At 41.3% G+C, this 12,695-nt stretch overlaps 1 pseudogene; it reads left to right on the top strand.

The window, feature by feature from the left end:
• The first annotated feature begins 8,035 nt into the window (after window positions 1-8,035).
• Window positions 8,036-10,890, top strand: LOC148735672 (uncharacterized; annotated as a pseudogene).
• The last annotated feature ends 1,805 nt before the right edge of the window (window positions 10,891-12,695 follow it).

Raw genomic sequence — 12,695 nt, 5'->3', positions numbered from 1 at the left:
TGGAAAAGTCAAGGGACTGGGAAAAGAAACGCCCAATGGCTCAAGGATATAAGGTCTGCAATTTATAGTCGAGTTCCTCCCCCGTCAGAGAAGGCCTGGAAGCTAAACACCATGGAAGCTACAAGGATACTAGCAAGAAAAAAGAACTGGAGCACCCCGGGTCCAGATAGGTTGACCAATTTTTTGTGGAAAAAGGCACAAGTGCTTCATGAAGGTGTGACCATGTCGTTTCAGGCTATAGCGAATGCCAATGTAGAGTTTCCAACCTGGTTCTCTGAAGGTAAACCACACTATTTCCGAAACCTGGAGAATTCACAAGTGATAACCAGAGGCCGATAACTTGTCTAAATACTTTGTACAAGTGGTTCACTTCGTGCTTATTAGGACCTGCAAATCAACATCTAGAAACGCATGATCTAATGGATGGAGCTCAGAGGGGTGCACGCGCAGGCCGTAGCGGAACCATAGACAATTGACTGATTGACAGAGTTGTGACCTTAGATTGTCAGAGGCGAAAGCGTAATTTGATTATGGCGTGGATTGACGTCAAAAAGGCGTACGACTCGGTAGACCATGGTTGGTTGGAAGAGATGATGATCTTACATAGATTCCCTATCTGGTTGTCAAGGACGGTAGAGAAGTTAAGCAAGAGCTGGAACACAAGGGTGGTGGCGACAACAAAGCTAGGACACGAGAGATCTGAGCCAATCAGGTTTCTTAAAGGTCTACTCTTGGGTGATGCTCTCTGTCCCAGACTCTTCACGGTTTGCTTGAATGCTATTGCGTGGAAGATCAGTGCCAGTGAGGGCTATAAGCTATCTAAGCCAATTCGTGTAAAGGTAACAGATTTGCTGGATATTGACGAACTAAAGGTCTTTGCGTCTTCGGAGAGTAAACTAAGCCGTGTTATGGAATCAACCGAGACTACAATGGAGGATGTCGGACTCCAATGGAACCCCAAAAAGTGTGCGGTCGTTCATGCACGGAGGGGGGTAAATACCCCTACCCATGATGCCACGGGGCTAAGGGCTGATGAGAATATTTGTATTTCCAACCTTGAAGAGGGCAACCAGTACAAGTTCTTGGGTGTTTTGGAGGCGGTGAGGCAAGAGGAGAGGATTTCGTTGGAAGGCGCAGCCAAGGAGTATCTTCGCAGAATGTCTTTCATCTGGTCAAGTCCCTTGTCTGATTATAATCGTGTAACAGCCACGAACCAATTTGCATTACCAGCATTGGGCTACCTGATGTGGACACAACAATGGCTGGTGACAGAGCTTAAAAAGTTGGATAGAGAAGCTTGCAAGATAATTGTTGAGAATGGTGGAAAACATCCCAGCGGGTCGACTGCCATTTTATACCTGCCAAGAGAGAAGGGAGGGAGAGGCCTGCGTTCGATCGAGGAAGAGTACAAAGTAACGAAGATGAAGGCGGCAGTGAAGTTATATAGCAATAGCGACCCAGCCATGGCGATGGTTCGTGAGTTTGAAGAGAGAGCGGAAGAGTTAGGACACAGTTCGTTAGTTAAAGAGGCTGCAAGGTATGCAGATGAGATGGGTCTCCAGTTGCTGCTGGAATACCCAAGTCCAGCTTGCATAAAATGTGATAGTGGAGAGGTGATAACAGCAGAAAAATTGAAGGTAGAGCTGAGAAGGGCTTTGGAAAAGAAGACATGGGAAACGGTGCATGAGCAGAATTGGCAGGGGAAATTATTCTCTGCGAAAACAGAAGACCAGAGTCTTAACCTCAGCGGAGGTTATTGGTAGCTAAGCAGTTGGAAACAGTGCCCAACACATACAGTGGCGGGGATGTTTGAACTCTACGACCAATTATTACCGACGAGGTTGTATGCCTGCCAGAAAACGTGCACAGACACAACGGGTGAGTGGAGGTGCAGGCTATGTGGTAAGGCCGCTGAAAGTGTCGCCCATGTCTTGACTGGCTGTACCGCCCTCGAACAGAATAAGTATCTTACCCGACATAACGCAGCCTTGAAAATACTTTCCTTTGAAATTCTGCAGGACCTAGGCCTTGTAGACACAGTCCCCCCTTGGTGGTCGCCATTGATACCGAAGCCAATGTACGAGGCGAACAATGCGCAATCATTCTGGGACGTTCCTTTACTTGCGGAGCACCAAGAGGTTAGAGCCAACAAAATAGATGCGCGTATTATCGACCATGTGGAGGCGCGGTGGCCTCATTGTTAGTGCGCTCGACTTCGGATCGAGTGGTCCGGGTTCGAGCCCCGGTCGGGACATTGTGTTGTGTTCTTAGGCAAGACACTTTACTCTCACAGTACCTCTCTTCACCCAGGTGTCTAAATGGGTACCAGAAATTCAATGCTGGGGGTAACCCTGCGATGGACTAGCATCCCATTGAGGGGGGAGTAGAAGTACTCCAAGTCGCTTCATACTACAGAAACCGGAGTTAAGTACCGGTCTAATGGGCCACTAGGCTCGTAAACAGACTTTACTTAAGATACAATGAAATATATGAACTTCATATATTTTGAACTGCGGTATTGGATACATATGATGTACGATCCTCGCAGTAGATAGCGCTATTTAAGCAATAGCGAAAATCAGACCTGAAAAAAATCAGGCCTGTACGGGATTCGAACCACTGACCTCTGCGATACTAGTGCAGCGCTCTACCAATTGAGCTAACAAGCCAACTGGGTTTATTACGAATCAACTTAACGGCCTGCTCCCAGTTGGCTTGTTAGCTCAATTGGTAGAGCGCTGCACTAGTATCGCAGAGGTCAGTGGTTCGAATCCCGTACAGGCCTGATTTTTTTCAGGTCTGATTTTCGCTATTGCTTAAATAGCGCTATCTACTGCGAGGATCGTGCATCATATTTAGATTTTACTTACTTTACATTATCGACCATGAATTAAGACGAGTCATCACGCTGGAAATGAGCTGCCCATGGATTACCAATAGGGCCAAAAAGAATGACGAAAAAACCTCGAAATACGGACTGCTTCGTTGGGAATTAAAGCGGAAGTACCAAGGATATGAAGTGAAACGATATAATATCAAAATATGCAGAAGGCTGTGATCTCGGGAACACTAAATATCTCTCGCACATTTAAAGTTGCAACATAAATTAAACATCGCGTACTATTTAACTCTTTGCCTTCAAAAAATTCTGTGGATTATTAGAAACTTAGAAAAGGATCGTCACTGATTAACTCTTTCATAGCCGAAATAAGTTATAGGGCTTTAAAGAATTTATAATGACTATTTTAGATTTGGATATCCGAAATAGCTTATCTTTTTTATTTCTCGAGGGATGTTTTTTGTTTTTTTTGTTCAGTATATAGATTTTAATTTCACTATAGTTAACGGGCTACGCTCATGCGCCCCGTCATACTATTCTTATGGTATATAGCATACAAAAGTTTGAAACTGCTGCGTAATAATAATAATAATAATAATAATGGTAATAATGATAATGATAATAATAATAATAATAATAATGATAATAATCGAATTTTTACCCAGGATAACTCTTTAGTACAAAGTACTGTTGTCAACGGGGTCCTGCTGACTAAGAATTAAAACTATAAAGAAGAATTATTAAGATATGTAAAATAAAACATACAATAAAATACATATAAGGCAAAAATACGTTAAGTTAAAAACGTTAAGAATACAATAAAATTACATGTACAATTGATAATCGCCTAAGGCTTTCCGAGGTACTTATAACATGTAGGGGTGTTGATGGGAGAACCACTGACTGAGAGCTTGACTCGACAGCCCTGAAACAGATTCAACCGTTTACCAGTACCAAACAACATCACTTCAGATTTTCCTTTCTTCAGAATGAAAATAAGTTCATTATCACGAAACCAGTTAGAGAAATTATCTAAGTCCTGTGAAAGGCTGTTTTGTATCGCATCGATATCACTTGAGGATGAAAAAATCACCGTATCATCAGCATATAAATGATACTCCTACAGTGACGAAGGGGACTATGCACATCATTAAAGAAGATGAGAAAAAGGAGGGGCTCAAGAATACTCCGATGAGGAACCCCAATGTTATTTGGATTTGGTTTAAATTAAAGAGCACACCATGATAATGAACGCTCTGCTTGCGATGAAATAAATAATCAGATAACCATTGTAGTTCGATATCATATACACCATAACGGGACAGTTTACTCAGTAGAACGGAATGACTGACGGTATTGAATGCCTTCGATGAGTCAATAAAAACGGCTACTGTTGCCTTGCCTCTGTCGGCCTCCATGCTGATGAAATCAGTGAAGTAAGTAACGGTTAGTTTCGTTTAGCGGTTCGGATAGAAACCAAACTGGTAGTCACAAAGTAGACCATGATATTCTAGATGAGCCATCAGCTGCTTGTAGGCTATTTTCTCCAAGATCTTTGATAAAGTGGGGAGAAGTGAAATAGGCCTGTAATTGTCAATCTGACACACAGACCCAGATTTGTAGAGGGGGATCACTTTTGCCATTTTCCATTCACTAGGCACAACTCCAGTTTCAAGAGATAAATTGGTGATAAATGTCGAAGGTTTAGTCGAAACAGTAGCAGCGTATTTGAGCAGTCTCGATTCTTTCACAGCTTTAAGAGAAAACTGACTTCCCGTGTATTAATGGCCGGGAAGATTTTCTTCAGCAGGTTTCTACTAAACAAAGTCACAGAGTAGATTTCCTATTCAGATATTTACCAACGGAGCTGAAATTTTTACGAAAGCTCTTTGCAATGAGGCTTTTGTCATTTGACTTTGATCCATTTAATCATCACAAACGCTGAACCTTGATCAGAAAGAGAATTGGTGGGATAGAGCTTCTTGATGGCTGCCCAAAATTTATCAGGAGAGTCAGTGCAGTCTTTAAGGAGATCGTAATGATATCTGCTCTTACATTTTTTAACAATGCCAGAGACTCTGTTACGTTGCCGTTTATAAATAGACCAATTGTTTTCTTGATTAGTCCGGCGGGCTTTCTTGTGCAAACCATCCCTGAGATCTATCTCTTTTTTGACATCCGGAGTCAGCCAAGAACATAGTCGGCCTACGACCTTCTCCTCTAAGAGGAGCATGGGGGTAGAAAATTTAGCCGGCACCAGAAAGAGCAGTAGAATTAATGGCGTTGCAAAGGACCGAAGTCCTGCAACTGGCGTGTTTCCTCTCCCGAAAAAGCGAAGATTCTGCGTTTAGTCAATCGGCTGGCTGCCAAAAGGCAGAAATTATTCTGTTGTGTAAAGCGTTTTTTTTTTGCATAGATAAGCATAGAAGTCAGGAGAAGGAGGTGGAAGTTTCTTGGACATGTATTGAGGATGCCGCAAGACCACCACTGCATAATAACCCTCACATGGTCACCAGACGGTAAGAGAAAGGTGGGCAGGCCCAAAAGAACTTGGAGGCGATCGATTGAAAAGAAAAGTAGCGAGGCAGGTTGGAAGTCGTTAGAAGATGCGTGGATTATTGCAAGAGACCGGGACCGATGGAAGAGAAGTATCAAGGCCTTATGCGCAACAGAGCACGAAGAAGACTGATAATGATGATGATGATGATGATAGAGCGTTTTCACTCACGTGACCAAATTTCTTTATCGTCATGGTAATCGACTTCATCCGCCATGTTGGTGTTCCATGAGAATCAGCTGTGAGTATTGTGACAGGAAACATTTGGAGTACATTTTACGGTTTTGAGAAGACAATAGTGTTATATTTATATTTTCTTTATCACGGTCCTTTGCCTTATCATTAGCTGTGGGAACAAAACAGAGAAGAAGTGATCTAACGTCGAAAAAGTAAGGTTTTTTCGTGTCCCACGTGTTATAGTCAAGGAGAGTACACCGAAGAACTTACTTCTGAGCGAAGAAGAGTGTGGATCTGTGCGATTAGTAGAGATGACTTACCTGATGATATTTAAGAACGCGCTAGGGTCTGCAGGCGGCATTTCGTTTCAGGAGAAGCTGCGAAAGATTTGGATCGATTCAACGTAGACTGGGTCCCTACCCTCCATCTTGGGCATTCAAATATGCAGGTCCATTGCATCGGGCAACCATTTTATTTTCACTATAATAAAGTGGGTATTCTTTCTCTCCAAAAAATTTTTAACTGTAGATGTACCTTAAGCAGTCTAAAATTTAGGAAAAATTTTCAATACACCAGATTTTAAAGACTGATGTAAATGGTTTCTCATTTTAGGGACATCAAATTGCATTGTTTCAGGGTGTATACCATAAGCAAGGCATGTAGCAAAGGTGGCAGCAAATACTCCACAGTCACTACTACTTGTCTGTTGTTGCACAGGGACAACTTGAATGTTAGTAAAATTCGAACGTCCAACAAGATTGAGTACCTGCTCTTGTACTTCATTTAGAATAATTTTATGATACAAACTGTCATACAAGTTGACAGTGCCATCCTCACACCCTACCGAGCTTACACATCCCAGTGGGCATTACCAGTATGCAGAATCTGACTAAATTCCCCAATAACCTGATTGAAGTTTCTAACAGGGCCCAAAGTTGGTCTCTGAAAGCCCTCCACATCTGGATTAATGTTTCTTAGACAAACATGTACTACATGGATAATATCACAGTCAGGCCAACCATTGGGTGATCAAATCAAATGGTAATGCCCAGCATTCAGCTTTGCAAGTGATGCTGACTTTTCTGAAGAAATTTTGAAGCATTTTGAAACACCAGTTATCACAACACTATCATCAGATGTATTGAAAGAGTCATTAACAACCTTTGTTCAGTTTTTCCTCCTGATTTACACACCATACATTCCCAAGTTGTCATTGCAATGTTCAGCATCCGCTTGAAGTATAAGCAGGAAAAATAAAAAACTTTCTACCTTGACAAAATGGGTTGTGGCATTTCAGCAGTTTATCTGAACACGGTGGCTTCTGTTTGCATGTGCAGATAAAATCTAATTTGAGAGCTTCATCCAAAATATCTCTCGTCTGTTTGCATTTTGATTTTTCATTTTTGGCTGCTGGTGTTTTTAGACACAGGGGACAAAACCACTTGTTAGGTACTTTTGTAATTTTCAAACAAGATAAATGAAAGTAGAGATGGGACATGCTTGGTTAACGTGCATGTTACCACAGGCCCTCTAGTTGCCAGTCTGCAAAAACAAGCAGAATTGGGATCAGGGGATGAATGAGACAAACTTCACTGTTGAGTATACCACCTTACCAAAATTTCTGGTGGCACACAGTATCTCCAGAAGTGATTAAGTTTAGAAACAACAGAGTGCCAGTGGCTGACATCAGGCAAAATTTTTTGACAGAAGAGATCAATTTGCTCACGAAAACCACAAACAACAAAGTCACAATAAAGCTTTTCAGCAGTGAATATTTTACTGTTGGATTTGGTACAAGTAGGCATGCTCCCTTTTCAGACTTGAATCTCCATTTTCTGACTTCAAACAAGAGTTGTATTTGTTAATATACTGCTCCTAGTCTGTATGCTTTAAACAATAGGGGAATTTGACCTCCCCACATCCATTCCCACAGCAATCACACCCACACAAGAAGTCAGGTGTGGCATCTAACCTTGGATATTGTTTATTGATGAACGTGCCATATTTCGTTACCTGAAAGTTGATGTGCTTTTCCTTCATGATCTTTTCATAAGTTTCAATAGCAACACTTTCATGTTTACAACCATGTTCTGTAGACTTCTATAAGCCTTAAAATGGTCCTTATTGTAATAACTCGTGTCAAGCACCAAAAACAACAATAAATCCATCGATTCGACCAGAGGCAGGCACTCTGGATCGTATTTTTGGTCTGATAACGAGAGAGGTTCGATTCCAACACAAGAAATCTTCTCTAAATAACGTTTTTTCACGTGGGGATCGAGCGGGTTCGCATAATCTGAGAGAGGATATCCCGCCATGTTCAAAAATGTGGAACCAACATGGCGACTCAACTTTCCCGCGAAAAATGTGACGTCATGTGAAAACGCTCTACAGATCGGTTTCACTTACGTGACGAAAAACATAGCAACCGTTACTACGCCGCCATATTGGTGTACCAAAAGTGTAAACAAAACCAAAGCGCCGTTTGTGTGCAGGATGGTTTTGTGCATGATTGCGGGCTGTGCTAACAGAAGTGGTTGAAATAAAGGAGTTTACTTCGCAAGAGTCCCTTCTGTAGTTACAAATCAAGGTAAAGAAGGGGAAAATTTGTCTAGAGAGAGAAGATCACGCTGGATTTCAGCGATTAGTAGAGACGATCTTACAGACGACATTTTGGAGAGTGACCGTGTTTGTGTAAGGCACTTTGTTTCTGGTAAGGCTGCCAAACGCTGGGATAGATTTAACGTCGACTGGGTTCCAACACAGTGTTCAGGGCACTCTAAGAAAGAATTAGGTCCCAAAAACCTGGAGAAAGCGGCAGAGCGAAGCCAGAGAGCGAGGGATCGTGAAAAGATCAGAAAACCCGCACAAGAACAAAGGGGAAAGGAGCTTGAAGCCGAGAGGACCGCCAAGAGGATAAAACTTAGCGAATCTGGCCACCAAATCGCGGAAATGAACTTTAATTTTGACGATCGGATCGAGGAAACGTCGAGCGACAAGGGAGTTCAAACTCTGGAAGTTGTATGCAAAGAAATTGGCATTCAGTGGGAGGAGTATGATTATTTATTCACGCCACTTAAAGATCAGAAGGCATTTGAACAACATGAGTTTCCCAATAATGAGGGTAAAGTTAATTTTTACACAGGGCTGCCTTCTTTCGATATTTTAAACGCTGTTTTTCTTCAAGTTTCCCCTCATTTATCTCGTGACACTAACTTTGACAAAATTTCAAGAATTTGCCTTCACACTGATGAAGTTGAAACTAGACATGCCACTGAAAGACTTGGCCTTTCGATTTGGTGTTTCCCTCTCTACAGTATCTCGAGTTTTTTCTAGTTGGATGATTACTTTGGATGTCAGACTTGCACCATTAGTGTCCTGGCCTGATCGAGAAGACCTGTGGCGCACAATGCCACAGTGTTTTCAGGAATCTTTTGGGAAGAAAGTAACAGTTATTATTGACGTTTTGAAGTTTTTATTAATCGCCCATCAGGTCCTTATGCCAGGGCGCAGACCTTCTCCTCCTACAAGAACCACAATATTGTTAAGGTTTTGATTGGAATCACACCTCAGGGAAGTATTTCCTTAGTTTCCAAAGCAAGGGGTGGAAGAACATCAGACAAATTCCTAACTGAGAACTGTGGTATCTTAAAGAATATACCACCAGAAGATTTAGTTTTAGCAGATCGTGGTTTTACCATACAAGAAAGTCTTATGTTCCATCAGGCTCAACTCGTTATTCCTGCATTCACAAGAGGCAAAGACCAGCTTGACCCAGTAGATGTTGAACGAACAAAGGATATTGCCAAAGTAAGGATACATGTGAAAAGAGTGATCGGTCTCCTCCGCAGGAAATACTCTATTCTATCTGCAATTCTTCCAATTTATTTTCTTATATGCAATCCCCCAGGCTCCAAGGAAGACGCAGTGCCCATGATTGATCGAATTATTTCTGTATGTGCTGCTTTTGTTACCCTATGTCCAGGCATTGTTCCTCTTGCTTAACAATGTTATATCATAAAACAGGGTTCTGCTGTCAAGACCCTAAGTGACTCTTGATGTTATGTAAAATTCTCCTTTTGCTTCACAACAAAATACAGTGCAATTTGAAGGAGAGTCTAGTAGTTGTAGGTCAACCCTAAAGATAACATAATGTTATCATTATAAAATTCAAGAGATTCAAGTAGTAGGGAATGGTTGCATTGAACCATTCTGTAAGCACCTCAACAAATGTAGACGCATTTTAGGAATGTAAAAAGCTATGGTGCATGGATTTCCTCCATAAGCAAGGCATGTTGCAAAGGCTATGGCGAATACACCACAATCGCTACCGTTCTTTTGTTGCTGCACTGGTATTTGAAAAATTCCTTTGAAATTAGGCCCCAGTAAATTCATTGCCAGCAATCTAAATTCCCTAGAAAGAACAGGATGTGCTAAACTGTTCAATAAATTGACATGTCCAGGGACACACCCAATAGAATTAAAACAAACCCAGTGATTGTTAGTTACATGGACAAGCTGGACAAACTCTGTGGTCATGATATCAAACTGCCTTATAGGGCCAAGGGTTGGTCTTTGAAAGCCACTTATAAGGGGATTTGCTTTTGCCAAAAGAACATGGGCCTCTTGGACAATGGTACAGTCTGGCCATCCAGTGTTTGAAGTAATGATATCCCATTCTGCTTGAGTTAGATCAGCAATGCATTCATGTTTTTCAACTGCAATGTTAGTGTTTTTTGCCACCTTTACAAATGTGATGTCATGTGCAGAACTCAATCTACTTGAACCAGTATGCTGTTGTTTTATGCCTTTACAACTGCCACAGATCTAGGTTGTTTTACTGTTATTTGGCATTCGTCTTAAGCCAATACATGAGAAATGAAAATATTTGCCATACTTGCAATCAGAACTGTGACATTCCACAAGCTTGTCACTTTCATTAGGCTTGCTTTCAAATATGGAAATGACATCCATGGCCAAGGAAGGGAAGGTGTACTTGATTTCCTAGCAGATTGAGCAGATTTTCCTTTTTGCCTGAATTTTGGCAAAGTTCCACTGTTCGAACAATACCATGTCTTAGGCACACTGACAATTTGTAAGCAGGAAAGATGAAAACTTCCAATGGGACATTCTGGGTTGCAGCAGATCACAGTGTCTTCATCTGTTGCAGTTCTGCAAAAGCATACATCATTAATTGGTGGATGGTCAACTTCGGGGGTATTGTGCTTCCGAGTATACCACCTACCGTGCACTTCTGGTAACACATATGTTCTCCAAAAGTTAGTCACTTTTGGTAAGACAGCCTTCCAGTGCTCAATGTCTGGACCAATTCTCTTCACAACTAGCTTTGCCTCCTTAATATCAGTAAAAGCACAAACAACAAAATCACAGTACTGTTTCTTTGATGTAAAAATCTGCTGTTGTGTGTGGTAGTAGTACTTTGTTGGGTTTTTAGATTGAATTTTCAGAACTATCTTTTTCCAGACACGAAGAGCTCTTCTTCACTTAATTATCGAAGTCACAGTTTTCAATACAGAAAGGGCACTTGACCTCACCACAGCCTTCCCCACAACAATCATAACTGCGTAAAAAGTCAGGTGTGGCATGCAGCCACGGATAATGCAGCCACGGATACTCCTCATTAATGAAAAGCCCACATCTAATTATTTTAAAGTTAGTGTGTAACTCCTTCATTTTTTCCCCGTAGGCTCTGATGGCCAGCTGTTCATGTTTACACCCATGGAGGACAGCTTTAGTGTTTATTTTATTTAACTCTGGGTAGCAAAAAGAATGAATTAAGGTTTGAGAGGGTAAGGCAGGGTCAGAGTTACATGCAGCCTTGCACTGGGAAGCACCAATTCTTCCAGCCCTATGTTTGAGAAAATTGCTCCCCTTTGCTTGAGTAATGGTATCCCTTTCAACTTGAGTGATCTGTTCCGTCGTTATCTTGATATCAGTCTCCTGACAAACCTTTAGTAGATCAGGATAGGTAAAGTAAAGATACTTGTTTTCGAAAAGTATGAAGGTAAATCCTGGACAAAATGTTCGATTCGTGGTTTCGTTATGGTGTTTCGTCGTTTCGTTATGTCGAGTCGTTGTTTTCCGAGTTCGACTCGTCGAACTTTCAGTTCGTTTCGTCGTATTGTCAGTTCGACTCGTCGGCTGGCCTCTTCGACTCGTCGTTTTACGAGTCCGACTCGTCATCGCCCACATCGGTTCGTCGTTTCGTCATTTCGTCATGGCGTTTCGTCGTTTCGTTATGTCGTTTCGTTATGTCGTTTCGTCGTTTCGTTATGTCGTTTCGTCGTTTCGAGTTGTCCACACATCAGGAGCTATAGTTCAACTTAAATTACATGAAGTTACTTTATTTCATACACTCTTACATGAATCATTAATGTGGTATCTATAATTTGCCCTCTGCCGAAGGAAATAGATCTTTAAAATAGCTACTTAATCTGCAGAAGCGTCCGAGTTATTTAGAAAAACGGATCAGCTAAAAGTTAATGAATCACTTGGGCGAGCACCCTAGAGTAATTATCGCGGGAGTCTATCTATTTGTGGAGGGTAGGTGGGTCAAGGGTTTCTTGTTGAGGGTCGAGGGTAACTTTTTTTCTCCTTTTTTTTAATTAATTAGAAAAAATTAAACCGAGTTTGACTAAAATAATTGAAAATAATTGAAGAAAAAAACTAATTTTTAAAGATACAGAGTAGAAGTGGACCCATTTACTTTTACCCCAGAGTGCAAAGGAACCCTTTCCTGTTCCTTAGTAAGGTCTAACCTTGAATACTGCTCTGAGATATGGTCCCCTTATTCGCGTAAGAACACTGATAAGCTTGAAGGAGTGCAGAGACACGCCACTAAATTTATTTTGAAAACTAAGGATAGCTATCCAGCTCATCTTGAGAAGTTAAATCTATTATCTTTGGAAGACAGAGAAGAGTTTTAATTGACACAACTTTCTTTTTTAAGGCACTGAAAGGGTTTGTTGACATTGATGTTTCACCTTTTGTGGATTATTACTCTAATTTAGATTATTGTTCCTTGAAACATCATGATCATCTGACGTTAAAAAGAATATGCAAGGGCTAATTCCCTTCAATATTCCTATTTCCATCGAATAG

This window comes from Stylophora pistillata, chromosome 3 (genome assembly GCF_964205215.1).
Source record: "Stylophora pistillata chromosome 3, jaStyPist1.2, whole genome shotgun sequence".
Taxonomy (NCBI): domain Eukaryota; kingdom Metazoa; phylum Cnidaria; class Anthozoa; order Scleractinia; family Pocilloporidae; genus Stylophora; species Stylophora pistillata.
Note: the sequence above shows the minus strand (reverse complement) of the source record. Positions and strands in the feature narration are given on the sequence as shown.